The sequence below is a fragment of the Pan paniscus genome, chromosome X (genome assembly GCF_029289425.2).
Source record: "Pan paniscus chromosome X, NHGRI_mPanPan1-v2.0_pri, whole genome shotgun sequence".
In the NCBI taxonomy this organism is placed as follows: Eukaryota; Metazoa; Chordata; class Mammalia; order Primates; family Hominidae; genus Pan; species Pan paniscus.
The window spans coordinates 52349736-52362535 of record NC_073272.2 but is presented as its reverse complement, the minus strand read 5'-3'; the positions used below and the strand labels follow the sequence as shown (position 1 = coordinate 52362535).

The 12800-nt window shown below is 39.3% G+C and overlaps 1 long non-coding RNA gene across 1 annotated transcript; it reads right to left on the bottom strand.

The window, feature by feature from the left end:
• Positions 1 to 2315: 2315 nt before the first annotated feature.
• LOC134729842 (uncharacterized) lies at positions 2316 to 8615 on the bottom strand. The gene is made up of 3 exons (XR_010111332.1): positions 8369 to 8615; positions 5856 to 6107; positions 2316 to 3996 (listed from the first exon to the last, which is right to left on the bottom strand). It is a non-coding gene; the product is annotated as an uncharacterized LOC134729842 (long non-coding RNA).
• Positions 8616 to 12800: the final 4185 nt, after the last annotated feature.

The window sequence follows — 12800 nt, the reverse complement described above, 5'->3', positions numbered from 1 at the left end:
CACTCAAGAGATATTAAATAAATATGAATCTAGGTTATACTTCTCAATGTCTCTGGTCAGGTGTTTTCTTGTTGAAATCCCATAGCTGTCTTCAGAGGATACATTCCTCTCTATCTCCACAGAAAATGAAAGGAAGCCCCAGAGAACCATGACCCACTCTGTGCCAGTCTTTGGGTGCATAGACTATATTGCCTTCATAAGACTGTCAAACTGAGAATAGATGCCCAAACTATATTCATGGACATTGGCTGGAAGAATGCAAATATTCAGACAGACCATGTCTGTATTATTGAGGCCAGGAGAAATTAGTTGTGATTATCTCTTAATTAGCGCAGAGAGCATTCCTCTGACTTTCACAGAGATTGACCTTGTTAGCACACTCTTAAAACTGCCAATTTAAAAAAATCTGATACAGCTAGAAAAAAGAATGGTGTAGGAAAAGCAAAGTGTTATAGCCCATAGCAGATTAAGCATAGTTTCTGCAATAAATGATAATTTGTTAAAATCTAAGTACTGCTACTTTATCAGCAGAGTGACCCTAGGAAAGTTACTTAACCTCTGCCTTAGTTTTCTCATCTATAAAATGGGGATGAAAATAATAGTATCTCCTTGAAAGTTTTGCTGTGAGGATTAAGTTAATATATGTAATGTGTGTAGACAGTACCCAGCGTATAGTATTTATAGGCTGTTAGTTATATATAGAATCCCATATTATCACATTCCAAAGAGAATATAGGTACTGGATTATGTATCCAAGGAGCCTGCAGAATCTTGGATGTCCTTTGCTTTAGGATTATCTGACTGACTCTGTGGCTCTGAGTGTGTGGCCCAAGAATCTGTATTTTCAATTTGCCCTCTGAAAGTTGAGAATCATTGCTTTGCCATTTCAGTAGCCTAATATAGTATCCTTTTAATAAAAATTATCTTGCAGCCTTTGTGTTAATGCTTAACCCCAGGAATACTAACTAGGGCCTTCCTAATTAAACAGTAAGTTATTTTACTATCTGCATGTGTAAGAATCCTTGAGGAGACATGAATTGGATTGGCTTGGTCCTAACTGAATTCTAAGTAAGGGCAGATAACTAATAGCTGACAGTTGGTAGCACCAAAGTTCCAGCAGTGTTCTTTACACTGGTCAGTAGGTCATAGAGATGACCACCATGATAGCATCTTCCTTTGCAAAAGTTTTCAACAGTCACTTAGGAGAATTCTTCCCATGGAAATCCATCTATGATTTCATAATGGTAATCAATAGGGGTCATGGAATTCACTTTAAATGCTATTTAGTTTTAGAGTCTTCCATATGAGCATTTGGGGGAAGTAATCTATCCTACAAAACAAAGTGTATATGTTTTAAACCATCAAGGGTTTTGAAAGCAAATATAAATAATATTCATTCTATGACCAAGTACCCCATTCCTACTGGCAAAGAAATCAGATGGCTACAGGTTTATCTTTAACCCTTGTGAAAGTGATTTGAGACACACTAGCTTCTTGACAGATATTTGTATGGTTTAAACCATGTTTCTTATTTTATTGTCAGTTTCATACAAGACCAAATCTAAAGCCAGATAAAGTAAAGATTTAATCTATCTAACATTTACTCACTCTGGAGTCAAACAGTCTATGTTCCTAGCAGCCATTTGCTTCTGGATGAACCCCAAAGATTTGGACTCAAATTAGACTTTGGGATTTTACTGGAAGAAAAATTACTAAAAAATGTCCCTTAGTGTTTCCAGGAGAGACAGATTTCAGGACTTTTAGTCTCAAAAACTGACCCCAAGCCTGATTCCCTTCTAAGTAGTCCGAAGCTCCTCAAGGAAAGCAAGTTAGTTCAGCAATTCTCTAGTTAGATTCTGAGCCTGGAGATGGTTTTAAGAGTGCTAGAATCTCTAGGGTATTTAGAACAGGTCTAACTTCTCCAGGCGTAGTTGTCAGCTATCTGAACCCCAGGGAATCTCTGGAATGAGCAAGTTTCTGACCAAGTCTCAAGGCACCTGCACAATTCAATTTTACAAGCTTCTTACAGGTCAAGGCTCTTGGAGACTTCCATGATTTCATAACATCTTCTCTTCTACATAGTTGCAAATTGATGGACGGTTTGGTTCCAAGAGCTTTTCTTCATTTTTTACTGTGATTGTCTTTAACATTGGCTACATACAGAACTTTGTTAAACATGTGCACTGCAGCAATGTAAAAGACACAGTCCTGGTTTCCGGAATTTAGACTTATATGAATTACATTTACCTGTTTAACTCCCATCGCTCCAGAACTCTGCTCCAGGGAACTTTTTATTTCATTGTTTTCCACTTTGATCAGAACATGTGCTTTGATATATGATTCACATACCAAACAATTTATTCATTTATAGTCTATGATTCTATGTTTTTTAGTATATTTACAGAGTTTTACAATCATCAGCACCACCAATTTTGTAACATTTTCATCGCCCCATAAAGAAAGCTCATACCCATTAGCAGTCACTCTCCATTCCCCCTGCCCTCCAGCCACTAGCAGTGACTACTAATCTATTTTCTGACTGTAGATTGGCTTATTCTTGACACTTCACATGAATGGCACCATATATGTGATTTTCTGTGACTGGCTTCTTTCGTGAAACATAGTAATTTTAAGGTTCATCCATCTTGTACCATGCCTCAGTACTTCATTCCTTTTTACAGCCAAATGATATTTGATTGTATGGTTATACCATATTTTATTTATCCATTCATTACGTTGAACATTTGGGTTGTTTCTACTTTTAGATACTATGAGTAATACTGCTATAAACATTTGAGTACAAGTTTTTGTGAAGACATATGCTTTCATTTTTCTTAGGTATATACCTAGGAATTGCTAAGCCATATGATAATTCTAGATTTAACTCTTTGAGAAACTGCTGGACTGTTTTCCAAAGTGACTGCACCATTTTATATTCCTGCCAGCAGTGTTTTAGGGTTCAAATGTCTCTACGGGCTCACCAGTGCTTCTTATGATCTTTTTGATTATAGGCATTGTAGTATATGTAAAGTTGTATCTCATTGTGGTTTTGATTTGTATTTCCTAATGACTAAAACATTGAGAATCTTTTCTTGTGCCTGTTGGCCATTTGTGCATCTTCTTTTGAGAAATGTTGACTTTGACCCTTTTCCGATTTTTGTCCTTTTGTTATTGAGTTGTGGGTACTTTATAGATTCTGGGTGCTAGGCCATTACCCAGTGTATACTTTATAAACCTCTTCTTCCATTGTGTGGGTTGTATTTTCACTTTCTTGATAGTGTCCTTTAAAGAACAAAAACTCACAATTTTGATAAAGTTCAATTTATCTGTTTTTCTTTTGTTGCTTGTGCTTTTGGTATCGCTTGTAAGAAACTATTGCCAAATCTAAGGCCACGGGGATTTACCCCTGTTTCCGTCTAACAGTTTTATGGTTTTAGCTATTACACGAAGCCTTTGATCCATTTTGCATTAATTATTGTATTTGATGTTGTTGCAGGACTTTTCCTTATTTCAGCTAAAGATGGGGTCCTCTGTCCATGGCCACAAAAATTCAGATTTGAATGGTAAGACAGGGTTTTATTGGATGTAAAGAAAGAAAGGGGGGAAACAGGGACTCTCACAAGGCCAGAGTCCCTGCTAGAGCGCTTCCCGCTCGCAACTTGAATCCCAGGTTCCACACAGAGAGAAGGAGTCAGGCACCTCCCTGCTGCAAATGGTATGAACTTCCCAAGGCTCCACCCCAGTGTGCAGGCTGGTTGGAGTTTTTCCAGGGACCCCCTCCCACTTGGCTGCCTCATTCGCCCCTCTAAAGAAGCACATCCAACTGCCCTTAGAATAAGGATAAGTATGAAGACCGATCTTAACTGCTTCCTGCTGACAGGGGTGCTGTTTTGGGGAAATGGCAGTCAAAGCTCCCTCAGAGGCCTGTGTAAGGTTCCCAGCCGAAGGGGCCATCATCAGAGGCTCTGGTTGCATGGCCACTTGGAGTTTGATGACCTGAAGGCAAGAAGAGACAAACTAGTTTATTAGAAAACATGTATCAAGTCGAAACAAGGGGAGGGGTAAGGACAGCTCAGAAATCCTGAGGCCTTTTACCAGTTTGCACATGGAAAGGAAGGCCAAAAGCCTGACTGGTAAAAAAACACTTTACCCTTCTGGTTCCCCTTCCCCTGAGCCCAATCCTAAGCCAACCAGTTTAAGGTTTGGGAAATTAACTCTTTCCAGTTTGGAGGATGCATCTGAGGGGAGCATCCCATAGTACAGAGACACAATTACCTATCTGTGAAGAAGACAGAAGAGGAGAAAGGAAAAAAGAAGGTGCCTTTTAAAGGAGTCCCAGGGGTTCAGGATGCACTCAGAAAGGGTACAGACTGAAGATGAATGGCTACCCTTCTAGAAAGAGTGGAGCAGGTATCCCTGGTTCCCTTCTCTTCCTAACAGATACCCGGGGTACGTGAGGGAAAGAGGGAAGAGCATCGTCTTTCCCTCTTCCATCCTTGCATCCCTGAGTCCTGGCGACCATGGCACGTCCCGCCATGAATGTCACAGCGGCTTGCACCAATGAAGCGGGGGAAGGGTGGGTACGGGGTGGGAATCACCCACTCTTACCCACATATGCCCCATCTCCCCTGCTTTTCAGTAGCCGTGGATTCCCTAGACCTCATTTTTGCCATGGATACTAACGTGGCCTTTATCCATGAAACAAGAAGCTTGGGCTTGGCTTGATCGGCAGGAATCAGCCATGCTCACCTGCCCTGTGCCTTTTAACTTCCCATTATCATCCGCCTCTGGATCCTTCAGATCCAGTTTTCTTTCCAAGGACTTTGACCCAAAGCTTGGAATTGAGTTTGGGACAAAAATGTGTCTCAGGGTGGGGGGTTGCATGGACTCCTTATTATAAGCTGAATGCTAGGGTAAAGCTGTGGGATTGAGTCTTCCTCCAACAAAGGAGAGAAAAGGATGTCTTGTGACATGCCCAGTGGTGGCTATAGTCATGCTTGCTAGGATTTGGGTGCATGGTGCTTGGCTTTGGTTAGCTCCCCTGGTCTTACTTTCCCAAAAGGAAACCCCTGAGTGATGGGCACCCTATTTATTCCAATCGCCTGGCAGGATTTGTAGGATAATTTCTCAGAACTAGAATATTGATCTGGATTTCTACATTGCCCATCCCTTTTTTTCTTTCTGAGCTGAAGTTGGAGATTGCTGGTTGGTTCACGGAACAATCAGGGTTAGTCTAACATGTAGGCAAAAACTTAAAAACAACTAGTGAGTTTAGAATTCAGTGACAAATGTATGATAAGTGTTGAAACATAATTTTTCTCTCTCTCCAGTCCTCATTTTTGTTAAAAAACCAAATCATCCTAGGACTGAGTGGTTTGCAAAATAAACTTTAGTCTTATACTTGGCCTTATTATTTGCATAAAGTGAAGCAAGAAAAATTATTTCTACAAAGGCCTTTTAGATTGTCTGTGCTGGAACTCTGTTCCCCAAGGGATCTCATATAAGACCTTTTAGGCCGGGTGCGGTGGCTCAAGCCTGTAATCCCAGCACTTTGGGAGGCCGAGGCGGGCAGATCACCTGAGGTCAGGAGTTCGAGACCAGCCTGGCCAATATGGCCAAACCTCATCTCTACTAAAAATACAAAATTAGCCGGGCGTGGTGGTGCACGCCTGTAGTCCCAGCTACTCGGGAGGCTGAGGCAGGAGAATGGCGTGAACCCGGGAGGCGGAGCTTGCAGTGAGCCGAGATAGCGCCACTGCAGTCCGGCCTGGGCGACAAGAGCGAGACTCCGTCTCAAAAAAAAAAAAAAAAGACCTTTTAAAGCCAAGCCCAGCCATGGGTTTATCCTCAAGTACCTGTGAGTTGGGTGATCCTCTCCTCTTAAGGTCCCAAGATAAACTTGGAGCTCTTGGACCTGTTAGAAAGTGACATTCTTTATTGACCACAGGTCAGGAACCCTGTACAGGGACTGGGTAGATGAGGGTATGAGGCCAGTCTCCCCACTGGGCTTCTATCGGCTCTGCAAGTCAAGCTTGACTCCTTAAAGGGAAGCATACTCTTCCAGTCAAAGCCTTGGTAAAATTACCACATTCTCCAATTGTGTCCTGCTGCAAAAGAAAAATTGATTCTTATTGCACTGATGCAAACAACTATATTGCCATAAGAACACTCCAGATAGTTTTCAAATTTAGAGGAACCAGGCAGAGAGAAACAAACGTGCTCCAAATTTTGCTCACAGTGGGTATTACCTTACTCAATTATTAAAAGGCTATAAATAGTTTAACATAAGTTTCCTTGACTCTGAAAAACAAAACACGGATCAGCAATATTCCAAGCAAAAGTCTTAGAAAGGTTGCTTCAGATTTCTGAGTTCAGTCCAGTTAGTTAACTCTTGTTTCACGTGATATTCATGAACATTTCAGCTCTTCGTGAATACTGTACATTTTCCTTTATTCCAATGTTACAATCTCCAAAGTTATCAGAAACCCAATTGTCTCAAACACAATCAGAAATTGTATTTGAGAGCACCTGTCAGAGTCCTATAGCTTATTATAAACCATCTTTTGAAAGGATTAAAACAAGACAACAATTGTCTGTGAATAGCAAAATGTCTAGAGCAGTTATAGTTAGAAACACAATTGACAAAGAAGTTTGGTTATCTCCGTGGTTTACAAATAACAACATAGCAACCTTAATTATGATTGATAGCATATACTTAGACATTAGAATTTTAGAAATCCCATACAATTTTGGAACATATATTAGCATTATTCACCAAGATATAACCTAAAGAAGATTGAACATCACCTTTGGCAATCTCATGTACCTAGACATGTCAAATAATCCTGTTTACCTCTCTTTTCTGGACATTCCAGGGGCCCTCTGGACTATCTGAAAGTTGTCAAGAAAGACAATTTTGAAACTGAAGTTTGATTTTGGGAAGACTGTTAAATGTGTTTAAAGCACTTGATATTATGAAATAGCATTCCAGATTACCATAAGTTATTTATTTTTCCAAAATGATGACTCACAAATTTTAAAGAAGCAAAAACCTTTTACAGCCCTTTTGAATTCAGTCAACATGTTCACACAGAGAACCTCTTCTGAGAGATTAATTTCTACAATTCTTCCACCACTTGTTTGAACCCTCAGTTTTTTCCTAATTCAAAACAATCTTTTAAGCCTAGGCAAAAATTTACATTTCCATGCCTTTTTGTAACCTTTTCCAAAAAAACACATTTTACTGTTCTTACACTTCTTGCATGTAAATTTACTTTCAGTAGCTTCAATTACGTATTATAATGGTAACTCCTAGCGGATTTTTAACTTTAAGGTAAAACTTGTTAATTTGCTTTGTGTGTTAAGTGCAGTCAAGGTTTGACTCCAGCATAATGAAGGGCGTGGTTGGTTCCATATGTCCCCAGACCTTACCAATTGTGAAGCAGGCAAGACAGATAGTTCTCAAAAGCCAAAAAGCAGTTTGTAACCTTAAAACATTCGGCAAACCTTGCATCTGACCTGCACAGTTTATTTCATCTATTTACATTTTAATGACACCTGCATTCTACCAATAATCTTTAAGGCTGTTTTTATTTCTCAAAGATTAAAGTCACATGAACTGAAAAGTACCACAGCTTTTATCTTCCCTTTTAAAAATATTTAATCCAAGCGCTTGTCTTTCTTTAAGCCAAATTAATTAGAGCTCATTTTACAGAAATCATACACAGTACATACACAGACAGGCAGAAAAAAACCCAGTAGCTGGATGGGGCCCTTTAAGAGACAGGGCTAGGAAAACATGCAGCTATGGAACCAGAGAGGGCTCATCCTCTGAGGCAGGATTGCTAAGCAAAGCCTTGCCCCCAGAGTTAGAAGCCATGCCCTCAAGCGGTAAAACAAGATGGAGGCTTGGTTTCACAACCTAAACTTTGCAGAGAATGCAAACAGTGATAGTTGGGTTGGGGTTGGCCTATCTTCTAAGAGAAAAAGAAAACTTTAAAGGTTAACTTGTTGATAGGGTAGAGAAGGGGAAAGAAAAAAGGTTTAAAAATGTCTGGGGAAGAACCTCTTATTCTCCTGCAAGTGGTTCCTCCAGCTGGGAGAGAAGCTTAAGCTTAATTACTGTCCAGTGGAACCAGCTGTGTGGGACCCTTGGGCCATGCATCCCAGCCCGAGCACGAGCACGGAGTGCGGAGCGGCAGGCAGCTGTGGCTCACCAGTCCATCTGGAAAAAGGAAGGAAAAGGCCATGAAAAGGCCTCCTTCCTGGGAGGGCCGGTGGGGGGCACTGTTTCCCATAAGCTCAGAAGTCCCAGGATGAAAAGGTTTAAGAGCAACAGTAAGAGGTTTTGAGTCCCCATTTCACTCACCGCTTCTCAAGTCCCTACGTTGCACGCCAAAAATGTTGCAGGACTTTTTCCTTAGTTCAGCTAAAGATGAGGTCCTTTGTCCCACAGCCATAAAAATTCAGGCTTGCAGACAGTTTGAAGGGTAAGACAGGTTTTATTGGGTGTAAAGGAAGAAAAGGAGGAAAAAGGGACTCTTTCAAAGCCAGAGTCCCTGCTAGAGCACTTTCTGCCCACAGCTCGAATCCTAGTTTCCACACAAGAAGAGGAGGGGCCAGGCTCCTCTCAACTGCAAAAGGCACGAAATTCCTGAGGCTCTACTCCAGTGCTCAGGCCAGTTGGAGTTTTTCCCAGGGACACGCTCCCATCTGGCTATCTCAATGTGAGGCAGAGTCTGACCTTATTCTTTTGTATGTGGCAATTCAGTTGTCCCCGCACCACTTGTTGAAAAGGATATTCTTTCTCCTATTGAATCGCTTTGGCACCTTTGTCAAAAATCAGTTGATTGTAAATGTGAGAGTTCATTTCTAGACTCTCAATTTTATTCCACTTATCTTTATTTTATCCTTATGCCAATGCCACGTTGTTCTGGTTATTCTTGCTTTGTAGTAACTTTTGAAATCAAAATGTGTGAGAGTTTCAACTTTGTTCTCCTGTTTCTAAATTATGGTGGCTATTATGGGTCCCTTGAGTTTCCATAGGAATTTTAGGATCACCTTGCCAATTTCTACAAAGAAGCACACTATTATTGTGACAGAGACTACACTGAGTCTGTAGACCACTTTGGAGAATATTACCATCTTAATAATATTAAATATTCTGATCCATGATGTGGGATATGATAAGGTTTCTCTTCAAATAGCCTGATCAATCCTTTATTCTTTAATTCATAGTACCCACCCCTTTTTCCTTTTTGTCTTTTCTGCCTTTGTTACATACCCGGACACGCCACAGTACCAGGCTTATCAGTACCAGCTTACATTCCTTTCCTAATTTGGAAAGGAGACTAGCTCTCTAGCTCATTGCAGACACCCCTTCCCCTTTTTTTACCCTCTCCCTTACATGCCCACCTTATCTAAAAAAAAAGTTCAAATGTCTAGCCAACCGGAATTAGTTCAGATTGTGCCACCCAACCCTAGCCAGTGGAGAAAGGGTACAGGGGCAGGACTTGCGTCAGGAATAAAGGCTCTCCTGCCCCTTTGTTCAGGTGTGCTCTCATGGCGACTGGCCAAGGAGAAGCACCCCTCTGCACAGAAGTAAAATTGCTTTGCTAAGAATCCTTTGTTTGAGTGTTCAGTCTCCTTAGGATTTTGAGCATTATTCCCAACAATGAGCATGGGATGTTTTCACATTTATTTAGATATTCTTTAAATTTTTAAACAAAGTGTTGCAGTTTTCAGTTTATAAGGCTTGCACGTCCTTGGTTAAATGTATTCTTAAATATTTTATTCTTTTTGATGCTATTATAAGTGGAATTACTTAATTTTGTTTTAAAGGTATTAATTGAAAATGTATAGAAATTCAGTTGAGTTTTGTACATTGCTCTTATATCTCAGGGAATTTTAAGGGCTAAGCTTACAAATTATATATCCATGTAAGACAAACTGCATTTATGTGTATTGGTTGCTTAGAAAATTTAAGATAGAAAGTTTTTTATCTTAACTTGACCAGAATAATTATTATACAACAATAACTTCTGGGGAAATACATAGAAATGGAAGAAGAAAAGGAAATCAATATTTTTATTGCTCTATTTTGGGCCATTTTAGATGCATTTTCATATCCAAATTTTTCAACAGCCCTACAAAGTACTGTTAGCTTCATTTTGAAAATGAGACTGGGGCTCAAAGGGAATTAATAACCTTCCCAAGGTCACATGGCCAAGATGTAGCTAACAAGATCATGGTTTATCTGGGAGACGAGTTGTGTCTTCACAGAATAAACTCATTATCTCATCATAGATTGTGTTGGCCTGATAAAATTCTATATTCTCCCCAGGTTCTGTCTTCTGAAACTTCAACAATTCAATCAAAAGTTCAAGACATGTACGCTGAAAACTTTTATAGTGTTGAAATTAAAGAACACCTAAATTAATGGGAAGACATCCAGTGCTCAAAGATAGAAAATCTTAATAATGTTAAGGCGGTAATACTCTTCAAAGTGATCTATGAATTCAATGGAAATTCTATCAAAATGTCAGTTGACTCCTTTATAGAAATTAACAACATAATACTTACATTTATATGGAAACTCAAGAAACACAGAATAGTCAAAACAATCATGATAAAGGAGAACGAATTTGGAGGGCTCATAATTCCTGACTTCAAAGGCTACAGGAAGCAGGACATATGATGCCCTGCTTATTGGCATAATGATAGACATATAAATCAATAAAATATAACTGAGAGTCTTGAAATGAGTTCTCATATTTACAATAAATCAAGTTTTGACAAGGGTGCTGAGACAATTCAAGGAGAAAATAATAGTCTTTTCAACAAATGGTGCTAGAACAACTGAATATCCACATTTAAACAAACTTGAGCCTCAATCTCACACCATATGCAAAAATTAACTCAAAATGAATAAAGATCTAAATACTAGTGTTTACATTATACAAATATTAGAAGAAAACATAGGGGTAAATCATAGGGCAATGGTTTCTTAGACAACAAAAGAAAAAAATAGATACATTGGACTTCATCAAAATTAAGATTTTTTAATGCTTCAAAGGACACTATTAAGAAAGTGAAAAGAGGCCAGATGTGGTGGCTCATGCCTGTAATCCCAGCACTTTGGGAGGCCAAGGCGGGCAGATCACCTGAGGTCAGGAGTTTGAGACCAGCCTGACCAACATGGAGAAACCCCATTTTTGTACTAAAAATACAAAAATTAGCTGGGTGTGGTAGCACATGCCTGTAATCCCAGCTACTCAGGAGGCTGAGGCAGGAGAATTGCTTGAACCCAGGAGGCAAAAGGTTGCGATGAGCCGAGATGGTGCCATTGCACTCCAGCCTGGGCAACAAGAGTGAAACTCCATCTCAAAAAAGAAAGTGAAAAGAAAATTCAAATAATGAGAGATGATATATACATAAACTATATATTGGACAAGGGACTTATATCTGAAATGTACCTAAAATATGTAAAGAATGCTTGCAACTCAATGATAAGAAGACAAATCACCCAAATGAAAAAATAGTCAAATGATTTGAATAGACACTTCTGAAAGAAGATATACAAATGGTCTATAGGTACATGAAAAGATGTTTAACATTAGTCACCAGAAAAATGCAAATCTAAACCACAATAGGATACTACCAGTGTCCATGAGGACATAGAGAAATTTAACCCTTATAAACTGCTGGTGGGAATGTAAAATGGTGCAGACACTCTGGAAAATAGTCTGGCAGTTCCTCAAAAAGTTATACCTAGAGTTGCTATTTGACCTAGCAATTCCACTCCTAGGTATACACCCAAGAGAAATGAAAGCACATGTCCACACAAAAACTTGTATTAGGATGTTTATAGCAGCAGTATTCACAAAAGCCAAAATATAGAAATAACCCAAATATCCATCAACTGATTAATAAACAAAATGTGATTTTGTTTATAAAACCATGTGATTGAATATTATTCAGCCATAAAAAGGATTGAAGGACTGATACATGCTACAACATGGATGGACCTTGAAAACATGCTAAGGGAAAGAAGCCAATCATGAAAGACTGCATATTGTATGATTCCATTTATATTAAATGTGCAGAATAGGCAAATCTATAGAGACAGAAAGTATATTAGTAATGGCCTAGAGCTGATGGGAATGGGGATTTAGGGGTTATGGATAAAGAATACATGATTTCTTCACGGGGTTATGAACGGGGTCTAAAATTGATTGTCCTGATGGTTACACACTCTGTGTGTATACTAAAACCACCTAATTGTACCTTTTAAATGGGGAAATTGTCTGGCATATACATTATATCTCAATACAGCCTTTATAATCAGGGATGTGCTAGATGGATAAGGTATGTTCCAAACTAGCCATGGCTGATAATACTGAGTTACTAGCTCTTGATAGGGCTGTAATGTATGATTTTGCAAATTGTATACTCTGCAACTACAGGAAACACCATTTTATGGACTACGATGTAAATGGTGCCCCCTGAAGTTGTGCAGTGTACAATATATACAGCCTTAAGCTTCAGCTCTGGCACTTAGGAGAAAAATTCTGAGGCTGATTATTATGGGTGACCAAAGCTCATTTCCAAGAATTGAAAAGAAAGCTAGTTTTCAAGTAAGTGGCACAGACAGTAATTTTCCCCACACAGCTCTTTAACTCAGCATTCAGGCAACCATTATGCTCCCTATCTTTTATTCTTTTTATCCTTTTGGGGCTTTTTGGCTTTCATCTTAAATAATGTATAATTAGCACAGCATCAAAGGATATTTTACAAGTAAG